This window comes from Etheostoma spectabile, chromosome 7 (assembly GCF_008692095.1).
Source record: "Etheostoma spectabile isolate EspeVRDwgs_2016 chromosome 7, UIUC_Espe_1.0, whole genome shotgun sequence".
In the NCBI taxonomy this organism is placed as follows: Eukaryota; Metazoa; Chordata; class Actinopteri; order Perciformes; family Percidae; genus Etheostoma; species Etheostoma spectabile.
This window is the reverse complement of record NC_045739.1, coordinates 1,755,288-1,771,770: the sequence shown is the minus strand read 5'-3', so window position 1 is coordinate 1,771,770 and position 16,483 is coordinate 1,755,288. Positions and strand designations below refer to the sequence as shown.

The 16,483-nt window shown below is 41.1% G+C and overlaps 1 long non-coding RNA gene across 1 annotated transcript in view; it reads left to right on the top strand.

Annotated features, from left to right (window-relative positions):
- The first annotated feature begins 9,359 nt into the window (after positions 1-9,359).
- Positions 9,360-16,483, top strand: part of LOC116692188 (uncharacterized) — a 17,512-nt gene continuing 10,388 nt past the window's right edge. The window contains exon 1 of the long non-coding RNA XR_004332656.1: positions 9,360-9,371. This is a non-coding gene — a long non-coding RNA (uncharacterized LOC116692188). The remainder of the gene's footprint in view (positions 9,372-16,483) is intronic.

Sequence of the window (16,483 nt, the reverse complement as noted above, 5' to 3'; positions counted from 1 at the left end):
CAGTGAGGCCAGTCTCCTCTGTAGAACGGTTTAGAACAGTAACAGACTATCTTTGATCACATTAGACCAGTTGGATCTATCTTTCCCACTATATACTATCTTTGCTCTCTATCTATGCCCATTAAAGACGTAATGTGTGACAGACCTGCCTTCCAATTGGTTGTAAAAACATCAACGCACTTTTGGAAAGCATCATGGGAGATTTACACAAGACTGTAGCATGGAGCTAGTGGCAGAAATGGTTGTCAAAAGTGATGAATTATGGACATCAAGTGGTTATCTTGGTTGTAAGAGTTTGGATTTAATGACACAAGTTCCAGGCCGGATAGGAAATCACCTGTAGAGGCTAGAAAGACCCCAAAGACACCTCTGTGACGGCTAGCTTTTTAGCTTTTAGCTTAAAAAACTGGAAAGTCTCTGTTTTTCATGGTTATTAAATGATTGCAATGTGAATCAGAGGTGCCGTTTTGGGTCGTATACAACCCCTTCGGCCATAGAGGGTTAACCTGGGGGCAGCCTCTAGCTCCCCCAGTAAGCGCGTCCGCCCCATGTTGGCTGAGTCCTGCAGCGGTCCAGTCCGACCTGTGACCCTTTGCTGCATGTCATCCCTCATCTCTCTCCCCCTTTCATGTATATCCACTGTCAATAAAATAAAGGGAAAAACCCAAAAAATAATCTTTGAAAGTGGGTTAACCTGTACTGTAATGTCTTGCTGTTTCTCTGGTCCAATCTCATCTAGCCAAAGGACTACAGTCGAACTGGCACATTTACCGAAATTTTAAAGTAAAGAATGAGAAGTTGTTGTACTGTACATCGCACCCGATACACAACGTCAACGTCAACACTTCGGCTCACCGTCCATCATTGCACATGAAGACTTGTAATGTAATGGACTATAGCAGAACTTTCTAGTCAGGAGGAGGATGAGGTAGTCTAAAGTTTTATACAATAAATGTGTTATAAGAGGAAAGTGGTATGGTAATGGTCTGGTAAAATGTATGGTAATGTTCCAACAACAGCATCACCTCAGACAGATACACTTTGACAGTGTGACAGCTAACATGCTAATGACAACACCATGGATGTTGAATCCTGTGCCCACATTGTGTGTGGTGTAAGCAGGGAATGTGGCACCTGATAAATGAAGCGACAGAGAGACCGTCTTGAATGCTCATGTAATGTGAATGGACTGTTCTTATATAGCGCTTTTCCAGCCTCAATGACTACTCATGCTTCTACATAGTACAGGAACCATTCACCATTCACACACATTCATACACTGTGGCCAAGGTAAGTACAAGGTGCAACCTGCTCATCAGATACACACTCACACACAAGGTGCAGCATCGGGGGCAACTCAGGGTTCAGTGTCTTGCCCAAGGACACTTCAACATGGGACTGCAGAGCCAGGGATCAAATCACCAACCTTCCAATTGGCAAGGACCGCTCTACCACTGATCCACAGTTGCCCCGTCATCTGAGCCATTCTGTCAACACTGCTCCAGCACTTCCTCCCCTTAGCAGATTAGCTTATCACCAAGATTCCTCGGCTGGAAGAATCCAGTGCTGTCTGCCCTTAACCGGCTCCTCAAGCAGAACGACATTCTACTTTTCAATGAAACATTAAGAGTTTCACGGAAAAGCTTACCTTTTACCCACTGATACTGTGATGTGTGTAACTCATTGGCTTGCACTGGCTTAGGTTGTTGGACTGAAAAGGGGCAGAATTTAACTTTTCAATGGAGTGCCCCCAAGGGCCTTATAACAAAAGGCAACTTTGTTATAGTGGTTGACAGCTTTGGCCTTGTATATCTTGCCCAATTGTTTTTTTTGCATTAATTGCACTTTTAACAAACAACTTGCTAAAGCTTTTTGCTAATGACACTTTTGCACTTTGGTAGCAATATTTGTCAATAAAAGTTGCACAGTACATTTTGCACATTTTGAATCACCAATGTGTAGAAGCTATTTATTGATTGTTTGTTGTATTACTTATAGAGTATTTTCATCGTGGTGTCTTCTGGCAGGTGTTGTAGTGGATACTCGGCTCTGCCTGAACTCTTGGTCACTCTTGGTGTCTCAAACCGCCTCCTTGCACACTTGAAACACTTAGTTTTAAGTATATTGTGTAGATAACGCAACAAGTCTGTTCCTGAAAGTACCTGGATGTCCCCCCAAAAACGGTCAAAAAGTTCTGTGTGGAGCAATGGGCCCTACATGCACTAAACCTGCGCCATCTTGACTTTCAAGGTGGAAAGGGGAGGGACCAGGGACGTTGACCAGCAGCTAATTGGACAAATGCGTCACATGGGTCTTGCTTCTCCCGGATTTCACAACCAAGCTTAACAGCTGCCAGATGGCGGCTCGTTCAGAATACAATCCCGAATTTTACAAAAATACTTCACCAAAACCTGTTTCTAAAAACATTTTAAGCAAGAAATGTGGCATACAGTTGCTGAATCTGTCTGTTTTTTTAATAGACAAAGAACGTAAGTGTTCCTTTAGGGACAATACTAACCATCGGAAGTGGGCACTACGACAGGAAGTGGTCATTGCACAGTAGCAGTGTGCTACGTCCTGCAACGTCCTGCGGTGCCTTGTAATGCCGCACAGCGTCCTGCTATGCCATGAACTACTAAAAAGAACTGCTACAAACTACTATTTTTTTCTACTTTTGTTATTGCCACTCTTCATTAACCCCAACCGGCCCGTCAGACACCGCCTACCAAGAGCCTGGGTCTGACCGAGGTTTCTGCCTAAAAGGAAGTTTTTCCTCGCCACTGTCGCACTGTTGCTTGCTCTGGAGGAGACTATTAGAACTGTTGGGTCCTTGTAAATTCTGGAGTGTGGTCTATCTGTATAGTGTCTTGAGATAACTCTTGTTATGAATTGATACTATAAATAAAATTGAATTGAATTGAATTGAATTTAATTTAATTGAAATTGAATTGAATTGAATTAATGGAAGTATGTGGAATGAGACAGCCTTGGAGTGGAAGAAACAGAAAGATACAAAGAAGGAAAGAAAGAAAGAAGGGAAGAAGGACGTAAGAAGGAAAGGATGGCTTTGACAATACTGTATGTTTGTTTATAATAGTCAAAGACAGAAAAGTTTTAACTTCCCGGGGTTAAGTAAGGGTTAAAACCCCTGCACTGAATATGTGGGAGGTTCAAATGATGCCATGTGCCATGAGAAAAGATGATGGAAGACTGAGCAGGAAAAATGGAAAAATGACATAGGTAATGAACATTAGGACAGCATCAACAGATATATGTATGGAGTAAACAATTCAATCCTGTAAAGACACTGATGATATGGTACAGTATATTGTAATATAGATGGGGTTAACCACACCACCACATAAAATGTGGATTATATAAATGCTAACTAAATACAGAACACACAAACAGAAATGTGCGGCAAGGGGCCCAAGCAACAGTTTCCAGGGGACATTAAAAAGTGACAAACACACCTGGACACACTCGGGCCGAGCTGTTGCCACAAATGAACATTTGAGTTTTTTCATTGCAGGAATAAAACAAGAAGTAAATACACTGTACCTCACGCAGAGCTCCGTTCAAAATCCCACCCCCAATCATTTCTTCTGTATTCCCCAAATAATGATGTGGTTTACTCAGACAAAATATTGACTTGGACACAAAGCTGTTCCATGTTTCCGGCTCCATTGCAGCCAGTCACTGTCGGGTCACCTAATGATGATGTCCTTAACCCTCCTGTTGTCCTCGGGGTCAAATTTGACCCATTTTCAAAAAGTTTCTAAATCAGAAATTTGGGTGTCCTTCAACCAAATTGTGAAAAAAAAAAATAACGTGGATGGTTCCATACAACGCTCCTCACAAGTTAAATAACTGATCAGTTCTCTATTTTCATTGAATTTGGGTGTTTTATTTAATTTATAGCATTTTAAGAAGAAAAAATGATTTAAGAACACTGAAAAAAGTAGGAAAAAGAAAAGCAGGGAAAAAACAACAAACGTTAAAAAAAACCGCATAAAAAATCAACAAAGACATTGTAAAAAGTGAGAAAGAACTTCGGGAAAAGTTAGAAAACGTCAAAAAGTGACAAAAATGTCGGAGAAAACTTCAAAAACTTCAAAAAACAACTAACTTGTCCAAGAAAATCAACAAAGAACTTTGGGAAAAGGGAAAAAAGTGTCTCAAGCAGGTTTTGACTTCAAATTTTGACCCAGAAAAATTAAATGTTGGTACAGGAAGACAACACAAGGGTTAAAGCAGCACTAAAGAACTTTTCCTGTTTCGCCCCCTCCTACAGGTTGGAAGCGGAATTGTCTATTACACTACATTATGCAAGTTTGTCAGATCGGGTAGCGGATCTGTAGTTTGAATGAGACATTACGAATGAGACACCAAAAAGGTGCTTTAGTGTTGCTTTAAAGCAACTGACTCTTGGGAAAATGTTGCCAAAATTCAACATACTGTTGTAATTGCCACTTGTGGCAACAGTAACTGCCATCAAGGTTTTGATTCAGCACCTCACTGTCTCAGTGGCTTAGAATTTATACATTGACTTTTGCACAGTAGAATTATTAAATTATCACTACTTCACAGTGCAAAAGGATAATGCTTCAGTGTCTCTAGTGTGTATATATATATATATATATATATATATATATATATATATATATATATATATATATATATATATATGTACAGTATATATAGGGAGGCAGTAGCTCAGTCTGTAGGGAGTTGAGAACCAGAGGGTTGCTGGTTCAAGTCCCTGTAGAGACCAAAGTACAGAGTGTGGACTGGTATCTGGACAGATTCAGATCCAGTTAATCTCCTGGGCACTACCAAGGTGCTCTTGAGCAAGGCACTAACAACCCCCCCCCTCCACCCCTCCCCCCGACATGTGTTTGTAGTCGGGCCTGTGTCTAGGGTGTATTGTGTAAAAACAACAGTGTAAATTGTAATTTACCCATGGGGATCAATAAAGAGTATTCAATAATAAAAAATGATAGTCTCAATCCTGTTCAGTTGTGTTATTGACATGGTCCCCCCAAAAAAGTCATTTTAAAAGTTAAACCACACCGTTTTCAGAGAACACTAGTTGGTGGTGCTTTGTTTTGTTACTTCAGTGTCACTCCATTCCACCTTGCTAATGGCTAAACCTGCCACCAAACACCGTTTTAACCTTCATGGCGTCCATCAGCCATGCTATTCCTGTCCTGGACTGATCCCAGACTCCCACGCCATTACATCATGCCTTCTCCTTCCCGTCGGCTGTGGAAAGAGTAGCATGCATATTTTGTAAATGTGACCCCTCTAGTGCCACCTTTACACAGATAAGGCTATTTTCACACAACAAGGATGGCGTTGCATTTATATTTAGCATTTGTTCATGCTATAGTGAACACGGATCACTTAAATTAACCAAGTAAGTACTTTTTTAGTCACAATTGCTGACCACTGGATCAGGTTTTGACTTTTATGTTTTAATATAAAAAAATAGTGTTATAGCATAATAAAACATATTGAATTCTGACAACGTCCATTTCACTGGGTCGGAGTGGAGATATCCACTCTCTATTTATTAGAATGAGTCATATAGCACTGTCAGAGAGAATCTTTATTAAATTATCTCTGGGCCTCTGTTAAGTGATGGGTTTTGATAGGTGTTTGAGGCCTTAATTGTCATTAGCTTCGCCTCTTATCCACTGGACAGGAAATAAGATACCCTTTGTTCATTTCACACTGTCCTTTGTGACACTGAATTAGCTTCTCATCTTCTTCCTCTTTGTTACACATACACTGGAGTGACTGAGATCAACTGTTTTTTTGTAAACTGTGTTTTTCTTGATGTTGTCACTTCCTACAAAAAAGCTTTAGCTGTGAATACTATTAAAACAATGCAGTAAAACACATTAAATCTATAAATACTTTGTATCCTAATTCACTGATTAATTTCAGTTTCTTTAGAGGTGTGATGGAAAGAGGGTAGATAGTACTTATTTAGTCCTGCTTCTTTTCACAATGAGTTCATTGCTGGTCTTGTTTTGATTTCATACCAGCAGTCCTGGAGGGGCGACAGTTCAGGTGCAGTTTGGACCACGTACAGTGTGGGGTGCTATCCTAAAGGCAGCCACCTCACTCTGACATTCATATATATAATACTGGAAACAATTTAGGTTCCTAATTGCCATAAGTGTATTTCCAAAGCAACAAAAAAAACAACGAAATATGTTCCAGTGTGACAACTCTTTATATGCCTCCAAGACATAGTTATCACACAGATGCAAAGAACTACTTACAATGTCATTAAAACCTCTTTAGTGCCCCCCTTCCCCCACTGCTTGCCTCCCACTGCGTCCTGACAGATATCAATGGCATTACCTAGGGCTGCCGATCCCCCACAGTCACAAATGCCCTGCATGTTGCTAGACTGCATTACTGCCATGAGTAACATATTCAATAGCATAATTAAAAGCCCAAAAAAACAGCCGTGTTGTATGAATAAAGTGCCCTCTATTCTTCCCTTCTATTAAAAAATATGAATTGCCATGTAGGGTGCCTTCTATTGGATAAAACAAGATAAAGTGTTCTCATATAGTCGCCAGAACTTCGTTGCAGCATCTCCCGGGGTTGCCTGGCAACCTCACTATGTCTCCAAGACTCCAAAGTCACAACGCCTGGCTGCTGTTCTTTAGGAGATAGCAAGGGGGTAAGCCTCTCCTCTCTAAGGGAATCTCTCAACAATGTATAAAAGGCTCCATTACCTTGTACCTCACGTTTCTCACGTTTTTATAAAAATAGGCTCACGATTGTGTCATAACCACCCGACTTACTGTGAAATCACTGTATAGTACAGGGCAAACTCTAAGACAGTTTGGACTTCCATCAGCTGTTTAGGTTTAATTACTAACGTTAACTAGCATGTTAGTTAGCAGTAATTAGCCTGTGCCTTTGTTAATGTTAACTAGCAGTTTAGTTCGCAGTAATTAGCCTGTGCCTATGTTAATGTTAACTAGTAGTTTAGTTTGCAGTAATTAGCCTGTGCTTATGTTAATGTTAACTAGCATGTTAGTTAGCAGTAATTAGCCTGTGTCTGTTATCTTCTAACATATACCTACGCCAACGTGTATTGATTAAAAATTGTATAACCAAAGAAATAAAAAGGTTTGAGCAAAAGGTAGAGCATTTGAGAAGTACAGAAAGGAAGTCAGACAGAAAGCACTTCTCACTAAACCCTGCAGCTGTCCAGTCATCATGCTGTCCTCCCTTGTGACAGTTTCATTATCAGGGCTGGTATGAAACGCAAGAGTAATTTCGCCTAATGATCTCAGCCGCCTTCCACACCTCAGGACAAGTGAGTGTGGCTGACATGAGCAGACGGGGAAGGAGAGGGAGATAGGAAGGGAGGACACTGGAGGAAGTATGTATTAAGAAAAAGAACATGACAATAAATAAGTTGTTCTGTGTTGGACTGAACGGAAGCAGATACTGTTAATGGGGCATATAAAACATAAATACTAATACAATTATAGTACATTGAACTATAATAAATGAAAGCTTTTTTACAATCACAGAAGGCTTGTATCATGTGGACGTGCCGACAGTGTTGTTGTCATTTCTTAGCATTCCTCATGGGGGGAGACAGAAACTACGCACTATAGCGTTAAGTAATCCAGCATGTGTAAAATGTTTTCAGTAACTTTTTTTTGAAGGGTTTTGTAGCTAACTATAGTCAGATGTTACTTTAACAACAAGTAACGTTAACCTACAGCTAATGTTATCTTCCAAAACGTATTAAATCACCTCATTACTAGATTCAGAGTCGTCCAACTGGTCTTATGACATCTTAATGACAAGCCCAAATGGTTCCACTGTACTTGATGTCAAGGAAAAATATTTATGACACAACGATTTTTACTAGGGAGAACTCCAATTTCAGATATCTACACTCCCAAATGTTACTAGTGTGAATTTGATTTCAGATATAGCATGTTTGCAGTACTGCTCCATGCTATTATTTTAGTAACAGTAATAAATGCTATAAGCCATGATGCTGCCAAACAAATCTATAGGGAACACAAATGGTTTTTGCAACATCTTGCTTGAACTGCACTGACAAAGCAATCCAGCGTAGACCGCATGTTAAAATAAAAGTACTTCAAAGTGAAAGCAGGTCATCCGTGTTGTGTGGCTGATGACATTTTGAGGACAATTATTCAACTTAGTTGAATTGTGCAAGGGAAGTGAAGGAGCTGAAAGACTGATCTTATAAGCATTGACGTTTTGAGAGACTCATCAGGAGCAGCAGGATTGCTGTGAATTGAAACTAGAGAGGAGATGATAAAGCAAATTAATGAGATACTGTGAGGGAGGCGAGGGTGGCACCAAGCAGCATACCTGTGACCCATCTTAACTTCTGCAGTTCATTCACTCCATTAGATCTGATTTGCTGACCAACAGCCATCAGATTATTCCTTGGTGAATTACATAATGCATTATAAGACATGGGAGTGATACTACTGCTGTTGGATTCCTTCTTCAACAGCAGCAGCACGTTTACAGTTATTTGTCATCCCTGCTACGAGATTGGCTACAATTACACACAGTATACAAGTGTTTCCTCTACTCCTATCTTGCTAATCCAGTATAATGATAGAGGGTTGCTTGTCACCTCGACACATCTACTCACCTATTATGCAGAACAAGCCATGGTTCAATTACCCTACGGGTTAAAGGTAAAGCTTTTTTACTGTCTGGATTAAACAGAGGTAAATGACAGCATGGCATTCAATCAGCCGGGGTTGCATGAGAAGAGCCTCTTGTAAATATCATCATCTCTCATCATGATGTTTGAGTGTTTAGGGTCAGTTATGGCAGTTGGAATATGAAGTGCCATAAATGAATCTTTCTGATATGCTCATCGCTGTTGAGGAGATGAATCGTTTGGTGAAAAATAAGTTGAATGTAAAGTGACAGGCAAACATGTTCTCTTTACTTTTCAATATTCTTTGTCATTCTGCCAGCTCAACCACCGCCCCATCCTGCTATTAAACTAGGGTCCACCGTTTGTTTTATATGTAACTGAGACATTTTAAGGCCTCATTTCTTTTGTTTACGCCTCTGCATTGGTCTTTGTCAGAACTGGTTAATGCTTAACTGCACCTGAGTTGCTAGAGGTATCTGTTGGTCTCAGGTCTGTCAATTGCCACTTAGGCACCTGGTCTTGCTATAATGAGATCCACAGGGCTGTCATACTTTATTGGCTGGCTCCACAGAGCTCAGTAAATAATATATTAAGTATCAAGCTTCGGGGGAAAATACAGTTAATTCACCCATGTTGTGGTAAATTTGCAGCCTATTTAGTTTTTGGGGTAAATGTTACGAAAGATATTTCATATATCCTCTGAACTTGTTTCCTAACTGCCAGGTTGCCCGTAACATAGCTTGGCTGCTAACCAGACAATAAGTTAACATTTAGTACAAGGGATTTATGTGTAAAAGGACTGTCTGCAAACAAAGCCTTTTTGGTGGAGCGGTTAAAAACGGCAGAGTGCTACACAGCAAATTTGAAAGCTCCTTTCCTACAAGGTTGGAAACGTGCTGATGTGCTACGGATGTGCTACGGTAAACGCAATGTCTCATTTCCGGTGCTTCTCTGTGTCCAGAACGCTTATTTTGCTGCTCTAGGTGAACTCAGTCAACTTTGTTTTATTCTTCCTAATAGCAGTGACTTACCTGCTGTACTACACTAGTTCTACCCAAAATATACATAAAAGAGAAGGGTCAACAAAAAATACATAGAATTAATTCATTGAAAACATTGAAAAGAGAGCAATACCAAAAAGAACATTAAGATACTGTTAGGTTTTTTAGCTAGTAGGAGGCAAATGATGCAATTGTCCTATCCTCGGTGACACAGAGCAAATGCAAGCAACAATCAATAAGATCACATTAGTCTTGAAATTAAAATTTCAATACAAAGTAGGAATGTATTTTTTTGTGGAAAACAAAACAGGGCTGGAACGCTCTCCCCGGGTGAAATTCATAACTTTACAGAAGAAGAAGAAGAAGAAGAAGGGTGAAATGTTGTGATGTGCACGGCTGTGCGCAATTGAGGACAGCACTCCCCTGTCGAAATTTACGCAATATGCAAGTCAGTACGCAGTATACCAAGTGTACTGCCTGTTACGGAAGTGCGTGGTTTAAGACAAACTGTTGGGAGCTACAATCTGAAAACGTGAAGTTAGTGGCACTAGTAGTCATAGTCAAATGTATCCCTGGGGCCAGAGCGCTTGATTAGCCGTGACATTCAGCCACATGTCATCATACTGTCAAGGTGGTGCCCAGTAAATGATGTGGAAAATTTGAAAGTAAATGGCGCTTCCACCAATATGGAAGAATCCCGATTAGACTGGCAAGACAGTCTGAAAACACATAGGAAGGCCTCCAGAAATGCCAAAGCAACTTACTATTAACCAATATTAGAAATAAAAACAACTCCAGATTTCTTTTCAGCACTGTAGCCAGGATAAGAGTCCCAGTTCTATTGAGCCATCTATTCCAATAGTTCTGAGACTTCATTATCTAATTTAATGAGAAAATTATAATAAGACAAATTCATCACCTCTCGCCCTACACTTCAAACAGTCCACCTTTAAACACAGGACCACTAGAAACAGCTTTAAAACTTGACATATATTTAGACATGTTTTTCCCTTATTGACCTTCACCAAAAACACCATATCTTTCTTCAGCTACGCCATCTACCTGTCTTTTAGACCCCTAGGCTACTTAAAGAAGCTTTACCCTTAGTTAACTCTTCTTAACTAGATCTGATCAATATGTCTTTATTAACAGGTTATGTCCTGAGGTCTTAGCCAACAATAGACCGATATCTAATCTCCCCTTTCTCTCTAAGACCCTTGAGAAGGTAGATTCTAATTAGTTATGTGACTTCTTACATAACAATATTTATTTGAGGATTTTGAATCAGGATTTAGAGCTTATCATATCACAGATTTGGCACTGGTGTAAACTACAAATAAGGAAGTAATTAAATTACCTTCTAATTGGTTGAGACAAAGGAGTTATTAGCTCTTAGTGCTGCATTAAACGCCATTGACCATAGCATCCTATTACAGACAATGGAACATTTAATTGGTATTAAAGGGACCGCACTAAGCTAGTTTAAGTCCTAGTTATCAAATAAATCTCTGACAACTCAGAAAACTCCCAGTACAATTTGGCGTTGTTGGAAGGATGGTGCCAAAGGGAAGAGATGTGCACAGACACAGTAACCATCCTTATGCCTCCCCTGTCAGGGGGAACCTGAGTAGAAACTGGGGAACTTAATTTCAGAAGTGTAAGAAAAAATCCAGAAAACCTATGCTCTGTTTCTTGGAATTGGATTCTTGGGAAAGACAAGGACAGGAATTAGGCCTAAGAAAACTTCCGCGGTGATTAGAGTCAATAATTAAGTAGATTCTAGGAAAAGACCAAGGTAGGAATTGTACAAGGGCAGAGAAGAACCCGGTCTAAAGAATCACCATGGGTGCCAGTAACAGCAAAAAACCTCACACACACTTTTTGGTTAGACAGGCTTAAGAAGACCACCGGTGGCAGGAAACAGAAACCAAACCCGAGCCACATTAACCAGATCTGATCGGGGGATCCTGAGGCGTTCCCAGGCCAGGGTGGAGATATAATCTCTATACCGCAATACCGCACCTGCTGCTCCGATTCTCCAGGCCAATCTCCCGCTCCATTGTCTCAGGGACCCCCTCACCCCATACTTCGGCAGCACCTCCGACATGACAAGACACCCAGCACACAAAACGATACACAACATCGGGTTTACGAGATAGAGACAAGATTTGAACACTATTTTAAAGAAAACTTCAATGAAGTTCTGAAAGAGTTCTGCCACAAACTAACAGTGACATTGTTACTTAATCCATATGTACGGTGGACAGTTACAGTGTAGCACTAGTTGAGTCCATTTGTTTTGTACTTGAATTATCATTGTCACTGTACAGTAGATCAAGCAAAATAAAGCTTGTTTTACTATTGTTTCACAGTGATTACGTTTTAAAGCATAAATAAACTGGAGTCAATTTTGGAGAACAGGCGAGGGGGATCTTCTATGCTAATTTCAAATTCAAAGTCAAATTCAAAGTCAAACTTCTGTTCTGCACTTGTGTACTGGGTACTTGTGTACAGACATTGCGAGACGACCGAAAGTCCCTCTCCATTTCTCCTCTGAACATCTCCCACATTCGCTGCTTTGCCTCTTTCACGGCAGAGGCTGCAGCCCTTTCAGTACCTTGATCACACATCTGAGCATCCTGATATTCAAACATGGCGTTTTTTATAGACAATCACCGCTCGCCTTCAGATCAGGGAGGCCATTCCTCTTAATTACGCCTCTCCAAGTGTCTCCATCATTGTCCATGTGCGCGTTAAACGTGCTGTTCTGTGCATGTGCACAGTCACAGTTTTCAACAATCAACCTGTAGATGTAGGGAGGCAACCCGTTCATCTACTGGGGTAAGCTCCAACGCAGTGGCGCTCAGCCGGGGGCTTGTGAGTATGCTCCCACCCGCCTGGTGCCTCACACCCTGGGTAACTCCAGAGGAGAAGAGTCCAACCCCTATCTAAGAGTAGGGTTCCAGAACCAAGACTGTGCAAAGAGGTAAGCCCCACCAGATCCAACTAGTAGCACTCCACCTCATGCAAAGTTCCAGCTCCTTCCCCAACACAGAGGTTATGTTCCATGTCCCCAGAGCAGCCTCTGCCCAGGTCTGGTCCGTCGAGGGCCTTAACCTTCACTGCCACCCATGTGGCAGCGCACCCAACCCCAGCAGTTCCTCTCACAGTTGGTGGGCCCATGGGATGGAGATGGGAGTGCCATGTAGCTCTTTCCATCTGGTCCTGGCTCCAGATCAAGGCCATCACTCTTCCTCATTGATTTACAAGTCTTTTCTGAACCATTCTTATTCTGGCCCTTCACTTGAGACCACTTTGTCATGGTAGACCCTACCAGGATCACCAGTTTCCAAACAACACAGCCCTTGGATCCATGGAGACACACAAACCTCTCCAGCACGATAAGGTGAATTTTCCTGGAGCCTAACCCTTTATTGATCTCCAGAGGGGAATTTTGGGTGTTGCAGCAGCACAAGAAAGAAATGAGTGCAGATATTCTTACTACATGAGAATAAGTGAAAATGAAATAAGAGGTATACACTTCTAATTTTAGAACCAAGAGGTATACAAAACTAGTAATGAATGGCCACAAATTAGCATTTCGTGCATTTTGGATGTCTGGCACTGCGTAAACGAATAACTATAACAAGGGAAATAAACAACTAGTATAGACTGTATTTATATAGCGTTTTCTAGTCTTAATTACTACTGAGAGCTCTTTTTTTACATAGTACAGGAACCATTCACCATCACACACTGGGGCTGAAGCTGGAGAACAAGGTGCCACTGGTGGAACATTAACAACCGAGCGAGCGATTTCAATAAAAAAATTTAAAAAAACTGAAAAATCCCTTCACTGGTAACCAGTTGCTGCTTTCATCTGGTTCAAGACACTAGTACATGCATACAGTGGCACCCCCTTAGTCAACCACTAAAGGACCTTTTCTGCTTCTGCGTGGAATCGACGGCGGACCCTACGCAGTAGCCTGATGTGCACCTTGCGAAAAATATAACTACACGTTGCGTGATGCACATCCCTCAGGCGTGGCTTGGTATCGCTGCATTCCCCCCCCCCCGACTTATTTCCTGGTTCTCTTTCTCCATCAACAACATGAAATCAAGTAGAGGGTTAACTTCTCGCACCGTGGTCAGAAAGAACAGGGAGACACTTTGTTCCTCTCACTAGGACTCTAGAGTCGGCCGTCACTCTCTCACTTCCCTCCACCACACACCTCCCCCAACCCCCCACACCCCCCCCCACACACACACACACACACACACACATGCTGGCTCACACACACACACACGCACAATCATGAACCCAGGCCACTTACGTAGGCTATACGGTGAAAGCTCTGAGTGGAGCCTCCGCAGAAGCAGGAAACGGCCAAACAGGCCTAGCGCTCAGATATGGACTACTGGACAGGTAATTCAGACCCCCTCCCTCACCAGATTCAACAATATAATGTCTCCCTGTATAATGTTTATTTGCTGCGGTCTCTGGGGGACCACCGGTTGGGTTTGGGAAAAGAAGAATGGGGAAACGACACGCCACACGCTGGGACACAATCCCTGGTCTCCGGGGTGAAATTCCTGTGTTGTTTGACCCATCCCCCACTCCACCCAACCTCCACACACGGATTTCCGGCATTTAATATTACTCGCTATCGTAGTCGTGCTGGGTCCACAAAACATGCTTCCCATTGAAATACCTTGATTTAAAAATCGTCCTCACCAACACAAAGAAAAATTTGAAAAACCGTGTCATTGTACACGATTACATAGATTAAATAGTGTGACCATTTCACAAACTGCCGTGAGATTGGGTTGTATAATCAGTATTCAGTAACAGGGCGTAGATTGTCAATGTACCTTTCATCTTTACTATGTTAACATATTAGAGTTATTAATCCCTGTTGCATTGTCCATGTTAGTGTCGTATTCTTTATGATCAAATAAAAACCTATTTCCCATTCTCCAAAAAAAATTTGAATTTGAAAACTAAACCATTTGGATCTCAGACTCACAATAATCTTTTTTCTAATTCACTGAAATAATATGTCGGTTTTTCCCCTTCCTCAATCTCTTTAGCACACACACACACACACACACACACACACACACACACACACACACACACACACACACACACACACTTGACATTGCCTCCCTGTCTCTCTGTACAGACAGGTGCAGTCCCTCTCCTGTACAGCAGAGGGTGGTCTAATTAAGCTGCATCACACTTCCTTGCCTGCCTCATATTTCATATTTTGAAATATGGATGCTTTTCTAGAGATATGAGCCATGGCACCAACCTTTGCTACAAATTAAGTTGTGGACTTGGTATTCATGTTTTACTTGTTACAAGTACTGACCACGTACTGCCAACCAGCAATTGAGGAAGGCCCTTTAAGTTTTTAGATCCTTTATTCCAGTACTAATACCACACTGTAAAAATATTTTATAAAGTAAAAGTACTGCATTCAAAACCTTATTAAATAAAAGTATACAAACAGCAAACTTTAGTTAAAAGCATATCCATTGTGCAGTAAAATGTTCCATGTCAATGTTTCGTTCTATTCTATTTCTGGATTCATATTCTTGCTGCATTAATGTGTATGTTGCATTAACCTGCTGTAGATGTTTACGGTTGTGCTCATTTTAACTCCTTTATATATTGTTGGATAATTTAATCTACAGCAATTTTCAGCTTTGTGATGATGCATTTTACAGCTGATGAAATCCATGGTTTTCACTGGACAGAAAGGGGGTAAGGTAACAAATGTAGTGGAGGTAATAGGACAATATTTACATCTCAGATAGTGGAGAACGAGTAGAAAGTAACAGAAGTACTTGTAGTAACTCTGTGGAATCCCCTCCGGCCTTATGTAATGTTCCAGCTCTGGAGCGCTGAGGGTCAAAGGGCAACCTCAAGCTGCCTGGACTCAAGGATCATGGGATTCATGAAGACTGCTTTGTTTTCTCTGTGGTCAACTTGAATCTGTTCTCGTCATGTTATGTCATGTTCCACTCATTTACTCTATACTACATGAACATTCCTACAGCCCACCATGGTGTAGGCACTCACTCAAGCATTTAACATTTGAAGTAGTGACACTTTAAATGAATATTGTTTTACCACACCGCGACACCTTTTGAGTGAAATCTTTTGACTATTGAATGGATTTCAATTAAATTTGGTCAGTCTTTCATGTTGTCAAGATTAATTGGAATAACTTTGGTGACCCTGTGACATTTCATTTGGGGTCAACCTTTGAATTTGGAAGATGGAAGGATGAAGTGTTCCTTTTTGTAGGTCCAAGTTTTGCGTGTGTCTGTTTCTGCGTGAGTTGTCTCCTTCCATCTCGTCTTTCCTCTGTTTAATTATTTGTTTTTTTTCTTGTTGGCCCTCGGACGCGTTCTTCATCTCAGTGTATGGTTTGTAATTGGTTGTCACTGTGTGTTTCTTAAATATGTAAAAAAAAGTTCAAAAAAACATTTTATTGTAAAAAATATATATATTAAAAAGTGTTCCTTTTGGTGTTGAAGGAACTTTTTTTACTGCAGTAAATGATCTGAAAACTTCTCGTATACCTCTTTCAGACCAATGACCGAGGGAGGTGTGTTCAGGTGCATTCTGGGTGTGCTGATCTTCCAGGGAGGTGTGTTCAGGTGCATTCTGGCTGTGCTGATCTTCCAGGGAGGTGTGTTCAGGTGCATTCTGGGAGTATTGCTGCCTTGAGGCAGCAGGAAGTGATCGCGCCATTGACCAACAAAAACCTCT